General features: G+C 48.9%; 1 long non-coding RNA gene across 2 annotated transcripts in view; it reads right to left on the reverse strand.

Annotated features, from left to right (window-relative positions):
- Positions 1–21,613, reverse strand: part of LOC144753218 (uncharacterized) — a 178,997-nt gene that overhangs the window by 99,483 nt on the left and 57,901 nt on the right. The window contains exon 1 of one of the 2 annotated variants that reach the window (XR_013594248.1): positions 11,518–11,654. The exons of the other annotated variant lie outside the window; for it this stretch is intronic. This is a non-coding gene — a long non-coding RNA (uncharacterized LOC144753218). Of the gene's footprint in view, positions 1–11,517; positions 11,655–21,613 lie in introns of those variants that run through there. 2 annotated transcript variants of the gene reach the window in all.

Raw genomic sequence — 21,613 nt, forward strand, 5'->3', positions numbered from 1 at the left:
ATAGGAGGCCAGGGGATTACGGAAAACCCCAATAGCATTGGAATGGGATACAATGTTAGAATCCCTAAAAACGCAGGAGGTGGATGTTGTGGAATCTCATATCAGCTCACAGTAATGGCGGCGGATACCAAGAACCCAAACTGAACACGTTACTAATACCCGTAAGACTATAATTCATTGACTGTGGTTGATTAATGCACAGTGTCGCCTCAGTATTGTTATTGGTTCCAAAATGCAGATGCGCGCTGGACTGTGAGTGTCCAACCACCCTAAAGATGTTATTTTCATGTAGATAAAGGACTAAAGGGAGGGGGAAGGGAATTTAGTTGGGGAAGTTATGTTTTATTATCACAGACTATGACACGATGGGATGAGAAATGCATACCCGGCTGGGTAGTCAGTTATGACCGGACACTGTTATGGATGTATTTGTTATTGCTAGTACGAATTATCCACGAAATGTTCGGATAGTATGTACAAATGCTAATGGCACCCACTTATGCACGACAGACTTGTTGCAAATGTCACAATTACTGTAACTATAATGCTGACGGTAACATCCCAAATGTCTAAGGCATAATAGAATTTGTCTTGTATATCATCAAAAAAGTGCTAATAAAACTTTGTTTAAAAAAAAAGAGGGTAGTCTCATACCCCTTTCAGGGTTCTCAAAACAATCTAAAATTAATGTTTGGCGTTTTGTGTGCAAGTTTATGAACACCTGCTGACAAACATTAGTCTTCTATATCTGTTCCAAGCTACAACAGGTGCAGAACAATTAAATATTACCCCAAAAAATGTGATTGCAGCAGCGCAGGTTGGGGTTTGGACAGTGCCAATTATCTGTGCAGATTCAAGTACAGGCTGCACTCGAGTGGATGTGCCTTTGTCTCGAACTGAGGCTTAACGTCAGTTCATCAACAGTACATCAATTACAGTGAAGCACATTAGGCATCACAATATTGACAGGGAGGAGTAGATTTGCAAACCATGAAGGTTTGCTAGCAGATTAGCAAATTACGAACTCAGCGGCATATTATCAACGGCCAGAGATAATTATCTCTAGCTGTGCTTAGCTAGCTATAATAATATTATCGCAGGCTATCTCTTATTAGCAACGCATTTCTCCAGGGTGATAACAATTCCAGAGGTAGCGAGGTTATCGCCCTTTTGCAGGGAACATCGCTGGTTTTCCAGCGATGTTCCCTGCAAAACAGCGATAACTTTGCTGATACAACCCACAGGGTCGTATCAGCATAATCCACCCCTTATGTTAGGGATGGCTAAGTCAGGATTTTAGAAGACGTTAGATTTTGGTGAAAACTTCAGTTTTCGCCAAAATCTAACGTGTGCTAAAATCATGTGGGCTGCCTTGTAAATATCGTGATGTAAACATCAGCGATATTTGCAAGGTAGTCCATCCGGGGTATGCCCAGTGACGCCCACTTTGCATCTCATTGGAGATGCAAAGGGAGGCGCTAGAAAAAAGGGTGCTAACATGCGATTATGCATGTTAGCACCCTCTTGTAAATAGGGCGCTGGTTTTATCTCTGCTTTTTTGGCTTTTTAAGCCAAAAAATCGGAGATAAAGCCCTTGTAAATATGCCCCTCAAATCCTTTAAATTAGTCCTAAATCAATAATCACCTTATAACAGCACTGTTAGGTATAATCCAGATCGAATCGAAATAGCAAATACAAAGGCATTTTATTTAATGATTACCTATATGCAAATCTAATAAGATTCTGTTTGCCCTGAAGGGAAAATCCTGAATGCCAAGCTGGGGATGCAAATGAGGTCGGGGGAATTTAGGCAGCAGGTGTCAGCAAATAAAGCCTCTAAAAGGCAGAATCAAATATAGATTCAGTTAAGGAAATGAGAAAGGATTTGCTCAGGAGTTTTAACACTGTGAGCAGGGGAAAAGTTAGCATGTGGGCTCTAGATGGTGAAAAGGGGCATTTCAAGCAAGTTGGAAAACGTCTGAATCTAACTAGCTCAGCGATGCACAATTAAAACATGCAGGGGAATATTATCAACGGCCAGCGATAATTATCGCTGGCCGTGCTTAACGATAATAATAATTTCGCAGGCTATCTCTGGAATGTATCGCCCTGGTAGCGCGTTATTAACAACGCATTTCTCCAGGGCGATAAAAATTCCAGAGATAGCGAGGTTATCGCTCTTTTGCAGGGAACATCGCTGGTTTTCCAGCAATGTTCCCTGCAAAACGGCGATAACCTTGCTGACACAACCCACACTGTCGTATCATCAGAATCCACCCCCTATATTAGGGATGGCTAAGTCAGGATTTTAGCAGACATTAGATTTTGGCAAAAACGGCCGTTTTTGCCAAAATCTAACATTTGCTAAAATCATGTGGGCTGCCTTGTAAATATCACAATGTAAACATCAGCGATATTTGCAAGGTAGTCCATCCGTGGTACACCCAGTAACGCCCACTTTGCACCTCATTGGATATGCAAAGGGAGGCGTTGGGAAAAAGGATGCTAACATGCGATTATGCAAGTTAGCACCCTCTTGTAAATAGGGCGCTGGTTTTATATCCGCTTTCTTGGCTTTTTAAGACCAAAAAAGCGGAGATAAAGCACTTGTAAATATGCCCCGCAATTCCTACAGTGAAGAACAACTCCCTACGATTCCTAAGAAGTGCAGAGAAATCAAAATCTATGATTTCCAGGTGTATCGCTGCCTTTCTTTCCAGGACTTGCACAACGTAAGCTTACAGCTGCACAGCCTTCAGGAGAGGTATTGTACAGGATGGTACATCGTGGTCAGCCTGTCACCAGTAAATGTGCAAGAAACTCAATATTCAGCGAAACTCACAGAGATACACAATACTGAACTAAACATGTCAAAACAATGTATGTAGTTAAAGCTGCTGCAATTTAGCTCTTGAAAAAGAGAAAAAGTGAGATAAACAACAGCCAAAATGTATTTTCAATATACCATGGGCTGTTAAACTGAGGATAACTTAACATGAAATTCAAATTATGTAGTGCTACCAGCGGTGTGGGAGCCTCCTTATGTAGGTCACACCTTAGGTTCCAATGATTGGACTCCACTCGATTGTATATGAATTCATTTATTACTTCATAATGAATTTACTAGAAGATATTTTCATCTTTATGTCGTTTTTGTATCATATTCCCCACTTGATTGTAACAAATTCAAATTGCTTCTCATTTTATATGTAGCTCCAATGCATTTCGGGCATATTTGCCCTTCTTCCGGGAGCTCTGTGAACACAAGGATATAACATGGGTGTATAACGTGGGTGCATTGGTATCAAAACATCATACAATATGTGCATTGGTTCTAAACTGCTGAGGTGTGTATCGTATCTATTTGTGGCCAAACACCCGTTCTGTGGAAAACCTTAACCCAAAGGGTTCAGTATACGGAAAAAACGCTTACGTGTTTGTAGGTCGTTTTGTGTACGAAGGTGCGCAATCTGAAAAAAATAACACGTGATTCGCCATTACCGCGACTGAATTCGATAGTGTGATGGGACGAACTGTGTTAGGACATAGGATATGTGTATCCTATGTCCTGACACAGTTCGTCATTTAGCTTTACTACACACACCCGATTTTAGTCCGTCATTAATTTCAAGCACCAGCCATCACACATAGTCCGTTGTTTAGCTTCACACCACACTCGTGTTTTCAGCCCGTCATCGATGTTTATTAAGGGGCGCGTCCCATCACACTATCGAATTCAGTCGCGGTAATGGCGAATCACGGAATCCACATCTAAGAGAATACTTCGGAATTTTCAAGTAAGTCGGCAATACGCTGCTTTTTAAACGCGTTCCGCCATAATCGTACTGCAAACTGATGCAGTTATTCACACGTGTTATTTTTTTCAGATTGCGCACCTTCGTGCACAAAACGACCTACAAACACGTAAGCGTTTTTTTCGTATACTGAACCCTTTGGGTTAAGGTTTTCCACAGAACGGGTGTTTGGCCACATATAGATACGATACACACCTCAGCAGTTTATAACCAATGCACATATTGTATGATGTTTTGATACCAATGCACCCATGTTATACACCCATGTTATATCCTTGTGTTCACAGAGCTCCCGGAAGAAGGGCAAATATGCCCGAAATGCATTGGAGCTACATATAAAATGAGAAGCAATTTTAATTTGTTACAATCAAGTGGGGAATATGATACAAAAACGACATAAAGATGAAAATATCTTCTAATAAATTCATTATGAAGTAATAAATGAATTCATATACAATCGAGTGGAGTCCAATCATTGGAACCTAAGGTGTGCCCTACATAAGGAGGCTCCCAAACCGCTGGTAGCACTACATAAGTTTAATTTCATATTGACGTGCAGGGACGGACACGTCACTTTAAAGGAGCACCCAAACTTGTCAAACGTCAATTACTTACTCTTCAAATCAAATCAAATCAAACCAAACTAATAGGCTGTGCACCCACCGCTTTTGAGTTTAGAATTAACTTAACATGGGGCGCTAGGTGGCGCACTAGTGAATGGACGCCTTTCTGTGAGGCTCCCACATCCTGGCGACATTAATCCTACATTTCTCCTAATATCGGCAATCTACCGGGCTGTAACTTTTCCCATCTGTGGAGGGAACTCCTTGGAAGCTCCGGTTCGATTTTGGAACCGACAGCTTGCTGCCTTTGGTCGGGAGAGGCGTTCCCGTCCCCAGCGATCCTGACCGGTGGAGGTGACTCCGCAGCCGGGCGGCCCGCCTGACGACGTGAGACTGGGGATTTCGTGGAGACGGCTAGGCCTCGAGTGGCGCGAAAACACCAGCGGACAACGAAGCGGCGGCGGCGGACGACGAACGCTGTAGCCCTTGCTGGTAGCTGAGATCTGCACCGTATGTGGACGTATGCCTGGCCCTGGTGAGCCTTCTCCCGTTTGAGCATTGCAAACCTGCAGCCCCTGCGAACCTTGACTCACCGTGCTTACCGCCGAGCGCTGCCGGTGCCCTGCCAGTACACAGCAAGTATGGCTGCTGGCTCTGACGCGAGGGTTGCACTGTGAACGGAGAGACTTGGGAACTGCTTGCTTGCCTTGCCCTCAAGGTCCTGAGGAGCGGAGAGGACACGCTCGGCTGAGCGCTGGTGCTGTGCGCTGGTGGGGATCGCTATACCCCTTGCTGCTGGCTGAGAGGGTCGCCCTGAAACCTGCGCGACACGGGGAGCACGATACGCCGGAAAGGGACCGGCTCTGTGGACATGCTGAGACGTGTTGCTGGATAATTGCAGTAAGGCACCCCTCAGCCCCTACTGATGGCCTTGATCTTCGCTGTCCAGGGAGAGAACCGCCTGTAGTGGGAAATACGCTGTCCTACGACTGGTGCTTACATTCTTGGAAGGGCTTAAATAACGCTACCCTTTGAGGACACCACCGCGATATTGGCCTGGGTACGAACAATTTAGCTGCGCTCAACACGGCTAGGGTGCTATACGGACGACTGCCTGCAACCCAGCTCCAAGAATACGTGCACACACCCGTTTGTGGCCTGCTTGGGTGAGGTGTTTGTGACTTTTAACTTGTGGGTGCTCCCGAGCGGCCCGCTCGAGACCTGGGAGCCCTACAGCTTCTGTGGGACGAATATTTGCTGGTACACGGTGAGCCTGATATGCTGTGAGACCGCTGAGGTGTTGACAAGTCTAGGCCAGTGGAGCTGCCTACGGCCCCAAAAAATCGACAAAGGCCTGTTCTGGCCACGAGTACACATCCTGCGTGGTTTCCGATCCCAGGCGGCGCGTGGTTTGCGCGGGATACGGCGACTGGTCTGGCCTGCTCACCTGACATCGCGGAGAGATCCCAGTTGCTCAGATCATTGCATATAGTGGTGTACCGTCCTGACCGGTGGCGAAGATGGGAAGGCCGGACGCACGCCAACCGAAACTCACTTTTGACGCTACAAAAAAAAACGACTCGCACCAGCCCGGAACGACAGAAACAGACAGAGGCCAGTAGCTCTGGTGATGGCCAACCGACCACCTCCACAGATGTCCAGGAAATCCTCCGTGAAATGCGCCAAGGATTTGCGACCATAGCGGACAAGGTAGACAGGATGTCGTCACGAATGGATGCTGTTGTCCACAAACTGGATGTGCATGAGGGGAGGCTAAAAGAAGCGGAACAGCGGGTCTCGGACATCGAGGACACCTCGACGCAACACACGACACGGCTTGCTCGGATGGATGACCTACTGCGCACTATAGCAGCCAAGAACGAGGATTTGGAGGCGAGAAGCCGGCGCAATAATATACGCTTAGTGGGTATTCCGGAATCCACCAATGTGGGTAAAATGGAGGAATATGTGGAAAGACTCCTGCTAGCGGCGGTGGGCCCGGAAGCATTCTCGCCCCAGTTCATAGTGGAGCGGGCGCATAGATCCCTGGGACCTGTGCCCAAACCGGGCATGAAGCCGAGACCTATCATTGCCCGCTTGCTGAACTATAGGGATAGGGATACTGCCTTGCGTGCGGCTCGAACCTCCAAAACACTCTCCTTTGATGGCAACAATTTTACGATCTACCCAGACTTCACGCCCATGGTGCAGGAGGAACGTCGTAAGTTCTTAGATGTCAAGGCGAAACTTCGCAATCTCCAGGTGGATTATGCTATGCTCTATCCGGCTCGACTATGGGTCACTTGTCAAGGGCGTCAGAGGTTCTTCACGAAACCACAACAAGTAGAAGACTTCATCAAACACTACAAACGTACAACACATCAAAACGGGGATGGAGAGGACGAGCCTGACCGGAGACACGGCCATATGGAAGATGATGGACAGTGACCTCGCAGTTTTTGAAACTTTATTGTATCGATCGGACTCCTGTGCGTGAGTACTGATTTGTGGGCCACTCCATGGCACTGTTTGTGTTTGCTGGTATATCCTCCTTCTTCAGTTGAGATGGGACTGGGAGATGGCCCGGAGGAAGCTGAATTAGATACTACTCGCCGGGTACCCCCCCCTCTCTCCCACTGGCTGGATGGACCCCGCCTGAGGGAGCTGGGGGAGCAGAGGGGGAATTGTGTTGCCACCTGGAATGCTACCTAGAGGGTATTACCCATACAGTTATTGTTGGTATAGGGTATGTTCTCACCCTTGGCTGTTGAGGAAGTTGGGGTGGGTTGGGAGGGATGATGAAACTGGCAAGTTGGGGATGCTTCAGTGGGTGGTCGGGAGGGCAAGGGGGAGTGCTTGGGGGTTGTGTGAGTTGATTGAGTGCGGAATACCCAAGCTAACAGACAAAGTGGTATACAGGTTTATCGGTGATGTCAGGAGCGATTGCACTGTGCGGTTACTATGTCTGACGCATGGTAACTTCAGAAAGATGGACAAAGCTGACATTTATGGGAGCGGTGGAAGTTAACAAATGTACCTTTTTATCGTGGAATGTACGGGGGCTTAAGGACACACGTAAATGCAGACAGTTGATAGCATACTGGGATAGACATAACGTACAGGTGGTTATGCTACAAGAAACTCACAACCCCCCATCTGTCACGTCCACTTTCGGTAAGAGATGGGCGGGCGTGAGGGTTTTCTCAAACTATTCCTCATATGCCAGAGGTACTGCTATCCTTATGCATCGCGCCCTCCCATTCACGCTCCAAGGTCAACGTATAGATAAGGAGGGGAGGTATGTGGTATTGTGGGGGAGGTTGGGTGGAGAGACACTCACCATTGCCAATTGTTATGCTCCTAATGTTGATGACCCCCAATTTTTCACTGCGCTCTGGGGGATAGTGATGGATGTGGGTTCTAGTCATCTAATTTGGGGTGGAGACTTCAATGTCGCTTTACTCCCAAGGCTGGATAGAGCGGATTGGTGTTCGACGTACCACCCTGGGGCGAGAGATATCCTTCGAGGGATAGTGGATGAAGAGGGGTTAGTCGATGGATGGAGACACCTGCATCCAGAACTGCTGGATGGCACACACTTCACTTCATACACTGGAAAATGGGCTAGAATTGATTATATTTTTGTGTCAAGAAATTTAGCACCACATGTCCTGACTTCGCAACACCTACCTAGGACGCACTCAGACCACTGCCCAGTTCTACTGACTATAGATATGCCTGGGTTTAATAAACCACGTCCACCTTGGCGATTGCACCCTAACATTCTAGTAGACAGGGTTTTCCGGGAGGAGCTCAGGGAGGATATAGAAGAGTTTTTTCCTCGTAACAAGGATACTGTGGATAGTGTGGAAACGGTCTGGGAGGCCTTCAAAGTTACAGTGAGGGGGTGGTGCATCGCTAAAAGCTCTGGGGTACTGAGAGACATACAGCGCACACTCCATAGGTTGGAAGACAGCCTGCGGACACTGGAGAGAGATATAGTACGGGGAGAAGCAGGGACAGTGCAGCAAGAATTCAGGGCCAAATTATCAGAATATGAAGCGGAGGCGCATAGAGAGGTACAGTTTAAGGGTAAACACTGGAAAGCCCGCGCCTACAATGAGGGAGGGAGACCGGGTAGGGCATTGTCCATGGCAGTTCGCATGGAGCGGGGCTCGAACACCATCTTAGAATTGAAAACAGCAGACAGGAGGGTGTGCAAAGACTCCGCTGGCATACTGAACACACTCCAAACACACTATGAACAACTTTATACATCACAGGCGACTGAGGACTTCGACTTGGATGGCTTTCTGGGGGATATCGCTCTCTGCTGGATAAGCGCTGCCCATAGACAGTTTCTAGGAGCTCCACTCGAGTTAGATGAAGTGAGAGACGCCATAAAGTCCTTGAGCAACGGGAAGGCGCCTGGTCACGATGGGCTTCCCGCAGAATTTTATAAATGTTATGTGGATATCATGGCACCTGTCTTGCGGGAGGTGTTTGAGGATGCCTTAGAGGTGGGCGTGCTGCCGAGATCCATGAGAGAGGTTGTCATCACATCTCTGCTTAAGCCGGGCAAAGACGCCACACAATGTGACTCGTATCGCCCTTTATCGCTGTTGAACTGCGATGCCAAAATTCTGGCCAAGGTGCTTGCCACGAGACTCTCTCTGCTCATGACCACGCTCATATTGCCTGATCAATCAGGATTTGTCCCCACGAGATCTACCTCGCACAACCTCCGTACTGTTTTCTCCCTAATCCAAACGATGAGCCCTGAGATACCGCTCGCTGCTGTCTTTCTGGGTGCATCGAAAGCCTTCCATTCCGTCGAATGAGGGGTTTTATTTACGGTATTGCAGAGGATGGGCTTTCCCCCGATCTTTGTGGATTGGGTACGTTTGCTATACACGGCTCCGAAGGCGAGAGTGCTGGCGAACGGACTCCTGACTGATACTTTTGCAATAACGAGGGGTACCCGCCAGGGGTGCCCCCTCTCCCCTCTACTCTTTGCCATAGTGATTGAGCCACTAGCCTGTCGCATTTGACAGCTGCATAAAGCCAGCGCCTTTAACTGCTTTCAACGGCAACTCTCTATTTCATTATATGCTGACGATGTCACGCTGTACGTCAAGGAGCCCCAAACTACCTTGAATACACTGCTGCGGGAATTTGTCGCCTTTGGAGGCCTGTCTGGCGTCTCTATCAACTGGAGTAAGTCCCAATTTTTCCCCCTAACGCCTGCTGTGTCGGAATTCCCGCTCGATTATCCTCTGGAGTGGTGCTCCTCGGAGTTACGATACTTAGGGATACAACTCTCGAGAGACAAGGGAGACACATTGCGGCTGAACTATGGAGTGGCTATAACTAAACTGGCAGACTCGGTGACCAGTTGGATCAAACTACCCTTGTCCCTGGCGTCTAGAGTTTCCCTCATAAAGATGGTGGTCTTGCCGCGATTTCTATATATGTTCCTCAATATACCTTATCACCCGGGTGCTTATTTTTTCAAAACCTTGCGCTCCGAGCTTATACGTCTAGTATGGGGGGGCAAGCAGGCGCGTCTTCGTTGGGCGGTTATGACGCAACCTTATAATATGGGAGGTTTCGACATCCCTGATTTTGAAGTTTATTATTTGAGTGCGCAGGCACACTACCTGTACTATTGGATGAAACCTACTGCCATTGAATGGTGTGGTTCATGCCCCCATTTCTGTGTTGGAAATGCAGGCAAATACGGTAACTTGTACAATGGACGCATGGCATAGAATAGGGAGACGTTTGCAGGCCCCGTTACTTTATACAGCTCGACTACCATTGACTTATCACCCGCAAATGGCGCTCTTCCAAGAACTGGGCTTCCGGAACATGTGTCGCAGTTTGAGAATTCAGACGTGGGGCGATCTATTCCATGACGGGATATTTCGTTCTCGGGAACTTTTTTTGGGGATAGTACGCCTACCCCCTTAGAGTTATTCTATTTTCTACGGTTGCGAGAGGGCCTGAAAACCATAATACCTGAATACCCTCGGGAACCCCCCAGTGTTGCCCCGCTTACGGTTGTGCTGAGTAGCGTGGATGGTGCACACCTAGTGTCCAATATCTATAAAAGCCTCCGGAAAGAATTACCGGTTGTGGAGAGTACGGCTAGAGTGCACTGGTCACATGACCTTGGTAGGGAAATCACGGATGACCAGTGGGAATACTGTTGTGACCTATCAGGGGAGGTGATGTCTAGCTGTCGCTTTAAAATTATACATTACAAGTTCCTCCATAGGCTGTATTACACGCCTGTTAGGAAAGTCAGGTTCGGCTTGGCTGACTCGGATAGATGCGAGAGATGCGGACAGGGAGGGGCGGACTTCCTCCATTTGGCATGGGACTGCCTGCAAGTGCAGGAGTATTGGTCGCAAGTTTGTGAGGGCATCTCCCTTATGATAGGTGTCACACTGGACTTGGATCCGCTGCTGTTCCTGCTGGGCTATACTGCGCGCATAACGAGGACTGTTAGGAAATACACTAATGTTGCACTGTTGTTGGCGAGGAGACACCTGGCCTGCAGATGGGGGCGGGGTCGTGCCCCTAAATTCAAGGACTGGTTGCAAGATATGTTATACTGTCAGGAGCAGTATGGAATTTCCTCAGAGTTGCTGCCTCTGACCTCTAGGCCGGCTGACATTTGGGGCCCTCTGCAGGCATACCTTCTCCTAACGGCATCACAAGGGACGGAGGGTACTGATGTTGTTGATGCGACCCCAGCAGCAGAATCACAATAGATACAAGGGCTATATGTAGGAGCGGGGCGGTGAGGGTGAGGGTGGGAAGCCTGATGGCCCTACTACTGTTGACCAATTGGAGGTAGGATTTACCGCCCCCACCATCATTTCTACGAAATTGGACGACTCTGCAGGGATGGCTGGTCTGCGGTACCATGATTGATTGATGTTGTGAATGCTACTGCTGATTTACTCTGATCCTCACCCAAGCTGCTATGTACCAGGGATGTAATACCACCCCTTTTAGGCGGCGCGAATATGCCTTGTGTCAGTGCATTGCTGTACCACTCTCTCAACTGCTATATTGGCTCTATTGGCACTTCCGTTGTTCCACGTCGTATGTCTCCGTTTACTATTACCTGAATACTTGTAGGCTTGCTATTTGACCTGTCGTGATTCGGTTACTGATTTAATGTTGGGATGTTGCATGCGTCCGAATAGTTCCCACTGTGTTCATTACTGACGTCTTTACCACCGCAGAACTGTATGTGTATCGCTGCCGGCCTGATATGGTTGTAGGCACACTGCTGTGTATGTGAGCACGACTGAAAATAAAAGTAAAAAAATAAAATAAAAAAAAAAGAATTAACTTAACATGAACACACAAACCATGGTTAACTATAACGTAAAAATCTCACTTGGAATACATAAATATATATAAATATATGCAGGTTTTACTCTGTCACTTTTTTCAAATGCCTTTCCTCATACGAACGGAGCACGGACCACAACATTGTACAGCAAATCAATATTTTATTGCTCGAAGACCTCTACAGCCATGACGCGTTTCAGCCCGTCATGGGCCTTGATCACATGACACGCTCTGTCAGGTGAGCAGTTTTTTATACCATTTTTTCTCTTTTTTTCTATTACTCAACCAGTGTTTTTAAAGTGACAAGTACCTAAATTTAAGAACCATGAAAACAATGGACAGTTCGGATTCAGACGGAATTAGGGAAATATTGGCAAAACACTTCATTTACATAGAAGTAACTGTTACGGTAAAATACCTTAACTCAATTAATTATGCTTACAATTCCCAATAATTGATCAAAGAATTATACATATTTTTTTTTTGAAACTCTGTTTATTGGTGTTTTTTCAAACATAGAAAGAGAAAAAAGACAATACCGTGGCTAGGTCATACAGTCAATGAGGTAGCATCCGAAACATGCAGCATTTATAGCATATCACAATACAACAGCATGCATATAGTGATGTTAAAGCGGCATGGGGGCAAATCTGTGCAGTAACCAGTGTTGGTATACATAAAGAGGAAACCGTGCCACAGCATAGCACAAAGAGACGTAAGGAGCAGCACCAGTAGTAGATAAGCATAGTAACAGTGGATAATGGTTGATCACAGTTGATAGGGAGGTGAACATTCACATACAGTGCAATTGATCAAAATCTCAAGCCTCTCGAGGACAAGTTTATCCGAGTGTGCGGACACATTACATCTGGACATTGCCATCCCCCCGGAGGTCGCCTCCCTCCGAGCTGCCATCTCGAGCTGCCTGAGCCAGAAGATATCCGACCAAGGGTCCCCAGATGTCTCTCGGCCTGCTAGAGAGCGGGAGTAAGTCAGTGAAGACTGTGTGTTGCTCCTGGCTATGTGTCATATCGACGAGCCACTCCTTAAACTTCGGGGCCCTACCACGACCCCATCTACACGCTACTCGCCGCTTCGCTAGGAGTAATGCAATATCTAAGAATTTCCTGCATGTCTTGGGGATATGTGGTGTGTGTCCCAGAAGCATCAGTAATGGGTATGGGGTTATGGATTCCCCAGTAATGGATTCTAGGGCGCTATGCACCTGTCGCCAGTAGGCCTGTACCGAGGGGCACTCCCAGGCAAGATGTAAGAAACCTGCGTGTTCTGCGCGGCATCGCTCACACCGATCATTATCAGTCAATTGAAACCTGTATTTTTTCACCGGGGTGTAGTACATGCACTGCAAGAATTTGTAGTGAATTATCTTGAGCCTGCAACTGGCCGATATACGGGCCGTGAGGGTACAGCAGTATAACCATTGTTCGTCAGTGATGTCAATGGCCAGTTCAGCAGTCCAGAGTAATCGGGCCGAGGCCTCAGGCATCGGGCCACATGCCCTGACATGGCGATACATGCCTGACACAAGATGCGAGCCATCCTGTGAGCAAAGCATGAAGTGGAGCGGGGGCGTGATCTCAGGCTCACTGGGAAAGTCAGGGAGGATATCCCGCATCCCTTGGCGCAACCGTAGGTAATAAAATACATCAAGCGGGGTGCGGTTGTGTGTTGCAAAGAAGACGTCCGCAGTTTTAAAGCAGCCTGCGGAGAAGAGATCGCCCCAGCAGGCTATTCGTAGTTTCCCACAGAGCACTCGGAAGCCACGTTCCTGCAGTAGTTCAAGCTTAGGGTGATATGCCAGCGGCATTCGAGGGGAGTACAGCAGGCTGCAGTCCAGTTTTTAGCCATACAGCACCAGGCATCGATAGTGCATGTGACGGAAGTATACGGTGTCGTAATGGTCGATGCTGGACAATGGAGGAGGCCATTGAGAGGCAGAGGGTTTGCAATCCAGTCTTCCACCGCCAACTGAGGCATAGAGGGAGTGGGGACCATCCAGTGATAGGCATTGTGTGCCTGAGCACACAGATAGTAGGCCTCAAAGTCGGGGATATCGAAACCCCCCTTATCGTATGGCTCAATCAGCATGGACCATTTCAGCCGCGGACTCTTGCCCCCCCCAGAATAAGCGACAGAGTTCCGACTTCAATGTTTTAAAGAAATAGGCGCCCGGATAGTGGGGGATATTAAGGAAGAGGTAAAGGAAGCGGGGGAGCACCACCATTTTGATAAGCGACGCCCTACCTGCCATGGAAATAGGGAGGGAGATCCATCGATCCACCAGTGCGGTGGGTTTAGTGACAGCAGCTCCGTAGTTGGAGCGTATCGTTTCGTCTTTGTCACGCGAGATTTGGATACCCAGGTATCGGAGATTTGTACGGCACCACTCTAAAGGGTAGTCCAGGAGGAAGTAAGTGACCGCGTCCGTGAGCGGGTAAAATAGGGACTTTGCCCAATTGATATGCACACCAGACATTCTGCCAAAGACAACAAACTCCCTGAGTAGGGGATTCAGGTTACGCGCCGGGTCTTTGACGAACAGTGTCATATCGTCAGCATATAACGATACATCGATCTGGCGCTGAAAACAGCGAATCGTGCCGTCTCGATGAAGCTGACGGAGCCTACAGGCAAGGGGTTCAACGGCGATTGCGAACAAGAGAGGGGATAACGGGCACCCCTGTCGGGTGCCCCTGGAAATGGCAAGTGAAGCGGAAAGGCGGCCATTGATCAGGACCTTCGCAGTGGGTTGTGTATATAACAACTGGACCCAGAGAATGAATAATTTAGGGAAACCCATACGGGCTAGGACAGTGAACAAGTATGGCCACTCGACTGAGTCGAAGGCCTTAGTGGCGTCCAGGAAGGTCGCCGCAACAGGGAGGTCAGGGTGTACCGTGCGTAGTAAGGAAAACAAAGTGCGCAGGTTATGGGAGGTTGAACGGCCCGGGACAAATCCAGACTGATCACGTAATACAATCCGGGTCATCAAAAGCGAAAGTCTGGTAGCTAGCACCTTTGCCAATATTTTAACATCGCAATTCAGGAGCGAAAGTGGCCGATAAGAGTAGTAGGCGGTGGGGTTCTTACCAGGCTTCAATAAGGAAGTGATGACGACTTCGCGCATGGAACCGGGGAGGATGCCATCAGTTAGGGATTCCTCGAAAACCTCGCGGAGGACCGGGGCCATAATATCCAAGTAGGCCTTATAAAACTCGGCGGGTGGTCCGTCCAGGCCGGGTGCCTTCCCATTTTGGAGTGACATGATGGCATCCCGGATTTCATCTAACTCGAAGGGGGCAGTGAGGAAGGCCCTATCACTATCACTGAGCCAGCAGAGAGCTATATCACCCAGAAAGTTATCATACGGGACATCAACGGTTGTGGCTGTGGTGTAGAGCGTACGATAATGGGAAACGAAAGCAGCAAGTAAGTCATCGGAGTCCCTGACAGTGTGTCCCTGGTCAGTTACCACCTCAAGGATCGTGTTATTGGTGTGCGGTGTACGCGTCAGCATTGCCAGCGCCTTGCCTGATCTGTCCCCCTCGCAATATTTTCTCGCCTGCCAGTGCTTGCCTTTAAACTTGGCTTCCCTATTTGCTTCCTCCTCATATTGTGTCAGTTTGTCCCTAAACTCAGCGTGTGCGTCAGTGTTATCACCCTCCACCATCCGCACCTCCAAGGCCCTCAACTCACCATCGAGCGTGCTAATTGTGCGCTGAATGTCGCGCAAGACCCCGAAGCACTTCGACATGCAGTGTCCCCTGATCGTCACCTTGAACGCCTCCCAAATATGCTCAACGGAGTCAACGGAGCCCTTATTTCTGGGGGAAAAGGCGGCAATCTCTTCGCCAAGTTCAGTGCGGAATACGGCGTCCAGCAGGGCCGCTGGTTGTAACCGCCAGTGTGGTCTAGGATTGTCCCACCCAGGCACCTGCAGGGTCATGAGGACCGGGCTATGGTCAGAGTACGTCCTCGGGAGATGCAGCACATCAGTCACTTCTGCGAACATCTCTCTAGTCATGAAAAAGTAGTCCAGTCGTGCCCACGTGCCTGTCAGTGAGGTGAAGTGTGTGCCCTCTGTGCGGAGAGGGTGTAGGCAACGCCAAGCGTCCACCAGGTCGCCCTCCGAGATCACACCTCCCAGAGCCTCCCTGGATCTGGGTTTGTAATGTGTCGCTCCGTCCGCCCTATCTAATTGGGGCACCAGTGCTATGTTAAAGTCCCCTCCCCAAATGACATGCCGGGACCCTATGTCTAAAATTTTACCCCAAAGCGTGGTGAAAAAGAAGGGTATATCCAAGTTTGGGGCATAACAAGTCACTAAGGTGATGGTGTCGCGGCCCAACCGCCCCCACAGTAGGACGAAGCGGCCTTCTGTATCTGCCAGCTCCCCACATACCTGAAAGGGTACTGTGCGTTTAATTAGGATAACAACTCCCCTCGCATAAGTAGAGTAGGAGGAGAAGGCACGGGCAGTAGCCCATTTATAACCAAAAGAAGGGCGTGTTTGCGGGGATGTGTGCTTTTCCTGCAACATGGCCACTTGAACATGGTGGCGATCTAAATATGCAATAACATTTCGACACTTTTTAGCATTGTTGAGGCCACGTATGTTCCATGATAAGCACCTTAATTGTGCATCAGACCCCGAACCCGCCATAACATAGAATAAGTCATAAACATGCGATATGCCACAGTAGATGCCAAAAACAAATCATCAATTCGTAGATGATACCAAACAGTACTTTGAACAACCAGCCATCCTTCGTCCTCACCAAACCAAACCCCCCCTCAAAAAAACTCAACCCCCCTCCCGCTACTGCATCCCAATCATGCCAGCAGCCATCCGTCCCCACACCTCCCCACCTCCCACCTCCCCAGAACTCCCATAACTTGTACCCATGAGCGGGGTATACCCATAGGGGAATCAACATCAAGGGCGCACAGCCACTTCTCCCTCCGGCAGCCTCTCGTACTGTACCACCCTCGGTGGAGGCTAGGGCAGGGAGAGTGGTCCCTGCGATATCGTACCACTAGAAGAGTCGACTAGTCTCATACTGCAAAAACAAAAACGTTCATTCCATCCGAGTCAGTGTCGTTAGGGCAAGTCCAGTAGGATTGCATCGGGCCAGTCTAGCCCATGAGGAACACTGCGTATCAATTGCCATCTTCAGCCAGAGGCGGATCATCCTCGAGGTCCGCATTACCATCTCGCCTTCCCCTCTGTGCTCTGCGGAGCGCTTTCAAGTAGTCCTCAGCTTTTTGCGGGTCAGTGAAAAATCGCTGCTTACCCTGGTGTGTCACCCTCAACTTCGCCGGGTATAACAGGGCATAGTCCAACTGGGCCTCTCTCAGTTTCTTTTTTACAGCCAGGAATTTGCGTCGTTCCTCCTGCACAAGGGGAGTGAAATCAGGATAAAGAGAGAACGTGACGCCATTGTAGTGCAGGGTCTGTTTGGTCCGAGCAGCTCTCAGAGCGACATCCCGGTCGCGGTAATTCAGCAAACGAGCGATGATTGGTCTAGGCAGCATTCCAGGTTTCGGGACGGGAGCCAAGGGCCTATGCGCTCTTTCAACGATGAACTGAGGTGAGAAGGCATCCTCCCCCACTGACGCTCGGAGGAGTTTCTCCACATAGAGTTCCATCCTGCCAGTGTCTGTGGACTCCGGAACGCCCGTGACGCGGATGTTGTTGCGTCTGCTGCGGGCTTCCAAGTCCTCGTTCTTGGCTGCTATAACTCGGAGTAGATTGTCCATGCGGGCGAGTTGAGATGTATGAGTGGCAGTGAGGTCGTCGTTGTCCGAAATCTGTTGCTCCGTGGCGGTGATCCTCTCCTCATGCTGATCTACTTTGTGCACTAGGGCATCCATCCTGGAGGACATCCTGTCCACTTTTTCTACCACTGTAGCGAAGCCCTGGCGCATTTCCTGAAACAAACGGTGCATATCCAATTCAGCTGAGGGGGAGGATGCAGCAGCAGGGTCCGCGCTACTAGACCCCGGTTCGGCTGACCCCGGCTTCAGCCCCTTCCTGGCGCCCTCAAAGTTAATTTTCGTTTGGCGGTTCTCGGGGCGCACCATCGTGCTTTTGCGCCTCACTCGATCCACCGTCCCGGGATGCGCCGAAGCAGTGGGGGGGGTGCCTCCCGACCAAGGGAAGTGTCAGAGCACCCTCTAGCCTGTCCCCAAACAAGGAGCAGTTAATGGCAAAACGTCGCGGGACTCAGCGAATCCATGCAAATGGAGAGCCTGTCCAGCAAGGTATCAACTCAGACCACAGTTCGGTGTGTTCCAGAAGGAGCAGCACAAAGGAAGACCCGGGCCTCAGGTACACACACAGCACCGGATGGGCAGGCGCGACATGGGGGTGAAGATGTAGTAAGCCCTGCGCACCGGTAGCACCCCTACAGCCGACCCCTCTATGCGTCCAGCACCTCAGGGGCCCCCAGTCTCTCCAGCTTTATAGGCCTCAGTGCCACCAGAGGCCGACCCAGCAGTGCCAGGCAGACAGCTCCGCGGTCAGTGGCGGCTGTCCACACAGCCCTCCCTGGCTCCGGGTGGATCAAGCTCGGTGTGCCTCCCGGGAGGGCAGGGCGCCCACACCCTCCGCGATCTCACCAGTGCGGTCACTGCCACCTCAGCGCTCCGCTCTCAGGTCACTAGAATGGCAGGAGACTCCTCACAGCGGGGCCATCCCACACGGTCCCCGGCCGCTATCCGATCAAGCGGCTACCCCGCCGCAGGTGACGGGGGTATGTTTCTGTCCCCCGCCGCGCCCAGTACCTGTAAGCCACTGACGGAAGGCTAGGATCACAGGGGCGACGTCCCAGCGATGGCCGTCAGGCGTCTCGTTCCCCGCGGCGTGGCACCGCACAGTCTCGGCCTCCCCTGCCGGGTGCAGGGTTTCAACCCCCGGCAATGCTTCGGCGTGGTTCCCTGTGTGCTGGGGCGGGGGCCGACGGCCAGGGCCGCCACAAGAGGCACAGCGAGTCCTGCAGCCGGGTCCGCGCTCGGGGCCTTCCGCCTCGTGGCGAGCACTGGTCTTGCGTGCCCGCCAGCGCCCAAGTCCTCCGTCACATCGGCTCCAGAGGCAGCACCGGCAAATCTAACGGAGCCATTTTCTCGCTTCAGGGGCCCGTCAGCGGTCCGGGAGTTGGACCGAGTGTAGATGAACCTTCACAGCACCGATTCAGCAATGTTTGAGAGAGTCAACTCTCCAGTTGGTCAGGATTAGTAAAGGATTAATGCTTCAGGGAACGGAAGCCACTCAGTTAGGCGGCCATTCCGTATGTGCGTCCTCTAGCGCCCCCATTGATCAAAGAATTATATCACACAATTTCATTCCATCTGTGACATCATTTGCTAAAAAATCGTATAACTTATTGTTAAAAGGCCAAATTCCTATATTACATGAAGTCATAGATGTAAAACATTTAGGTATAAATACCTAAAATAGAATAACTGTCCTTCAACTAAGTGCAAATTTCGCAAATACAGTACAATACCCTCTTGCTTCCCCGTACATTTGCTAATTTTAAAGTGCAAGTGCTGTGCAAAAATGTTAATTTAATGTCAAAAAATCTGATTTAAAACCCTGTAAAAAACTACGAATACACCCTATGTGTTAAAAACGTATGTAAAATGCGGCTGGTAGAGTGTGTTGATTAATATCTATAATGTAAACCAATTCATAGACACCTTTAGTGGCTTATAAATGGCCTATTGAACTTGAGAATTAAAAGTGTTTATCACAGTTAAATTATAAACAAGTATACAGTTCCTCAGTGGCGTTCAGACCTCTAGGATTCTTTGTATTGAGGTTGATGAAATAGTTAGCCTCTAGTAATCTTAGTGCTCTTTCTCTGTCACCCCCTCTTTTATTGGGAGTGACCGCATCTATCAGAAAATATCTCAGACCACTAGGGACCGCTTTGTGTGATTCACTGAAATGCCGGGCTACTGGATAATATGTCTGATCTTGGTTTTATATCGCTCTTAGGTGCTGTAGTACCCTCTTGTTTGCTTGTAATATTGTGCTACCAACGTAGCGAAGCCCACAAGGGCACTCCAGCGCATAGACAGCATAGTCTGTTTTACACTTGAGGGCCTTAGTTATGAGATTCTCTTTGTCACTGAAAGGTGTTTTATATGAGGACCGATTGTTGCCATGCTGGCACGCCTTACATACTCTGCACTTAAAAACATAAATATATATATATAAAAAATATATACAGACACACACACACACACACTGTATAGTTAGTATATGTTTAGCAAAACGAAAAATAGTCAAGAAGCATCACCACTGGACACAGAGATCTCACATTGTCTGTGGTTAGCAACCGAAAAAGACTCACCCCATAAATTCTCCCCAGTTGGCAGTCTCCATTTTAAAATGTTTATAAAAACAAATGAGTAACTTATCTGTAATTTTAGTGCTGGAGAACTGGAGTCACGGGTAAGCAACTCATTTCTTATCTATGGCTGCGCATTTAAAGCCAGGGTAAGTACTTTTATTTTCATCCAGTGTGTAAAATCATGCTACAAGCTTTTTATCCATACAACCCTGTCATCCTTGACCTCAAGTACGTTCTAGTATCTTTAGACTGCATATCTTGCTCTGTGTTCTCCAATGAGAGACTACCACTTTTTACAGTTTTACTAATAGAGTAAATCAGCATGTTTTTGCAGTTCTGAAAGGAGATTTATGTAATACCACTGGAGTGGGGGACAGTGAATGCTGTACCACCAGCATATGCAGAGGCTTAGCTTCTGAAGGGAGCCTTGCCGGAGCCATAACCCAGCAGCGGAAGCCCCTGGTGCTCTAAAGGGTTCCTATAAGAAAGGGAAAAAAGGAGGACTTTCACCCACAGGATAAAAATGCCCACCAATGACCAGCTACCTTCACCATTCCCCAGAGGCTGAAGAGAGCAAAGGCAAGTTGTTTACTGCCTGGTGGGGATTCAATGGTCCCGCTGTGGATTGGTCCAGGTGAAGGGCAAGGTTCAAAATTTAAAAATGCCCCTTCACATTGGGTAAGGGGGCAATACAAGGGTGTTTTATGACCCCTGGATGATACAGCCAACAGCAGCACCAAGCCCTGAAGGAAGAATCATGTAGAGCATGTGAGTGTTCAGGAAATGCACAATTAGCAGAGCAGAAGTGTGCAACACATGGTGCTACCCACCTTATCTTCCTTCGCTATCCTGCCTGGGCATAATCAGGCTCAGGACCCATGCCCACTGATGTCAGTTTATTTCCTAGGCTTGTCTGTGCACTCAGACGCAGAGCCCATCAGCAAATTGATATGGCCAGTGTGCAGATCTCTAGAATGGGACCTTTTTAGGTGGAAAAAAGTCCATTGTGGGGAGCAGGTGAGGAATATGCGGTTAGGAGTATCCACCAGAAACAGTGTTACCAAAGGAGAGCAACTTGGTCTTCTGATGAATACTTCTAACCGCAAATTCCTCATCTTGTGAATAAATGCCAAATCAGTACCTCCCATGATGATGGTTCTATAGAATGGCTCAAACTAAAAAGTCCTGCAGGACCAAAATACCCATCCCTAAGGCCTGGCTGTCCAGACTGAAGTGCTTCGTGAAGGTGTGCAAGGTGCCCGCACAGCAGCATGACTGATATACAGAACTGGCACACCCAATACTAACGCAGAAGTAACAGCCTTGTACAGTGCAATAAGCCTGAATCCCTGGGGAAGACTGGTTCTTAGCTAGGGCATAGCATATTTTAAAGGACTGTTCGCCCAGAGATGGTTCTTTTCTGCCCAGCCTTGACTATCTTTATCACCAAGAAACCCACAAAGAGCCAACAAATTAACCAGT

The sequence above is a fragment of the Lissotriton helveticus genome, chromosome 5_1 (genome assembly GCF_964261635.1).
Source record: "Lissotriton helveticus chromosome 5_1, aLisHel1.1, whole genome shotgun sequence".
Classification (NCBI taxonomy): Eukaryota; Metazoa; Chordata; class Amphibia; order Caudata; family Salamandridae; genus Lissotriton; species Lissotriton helveticus.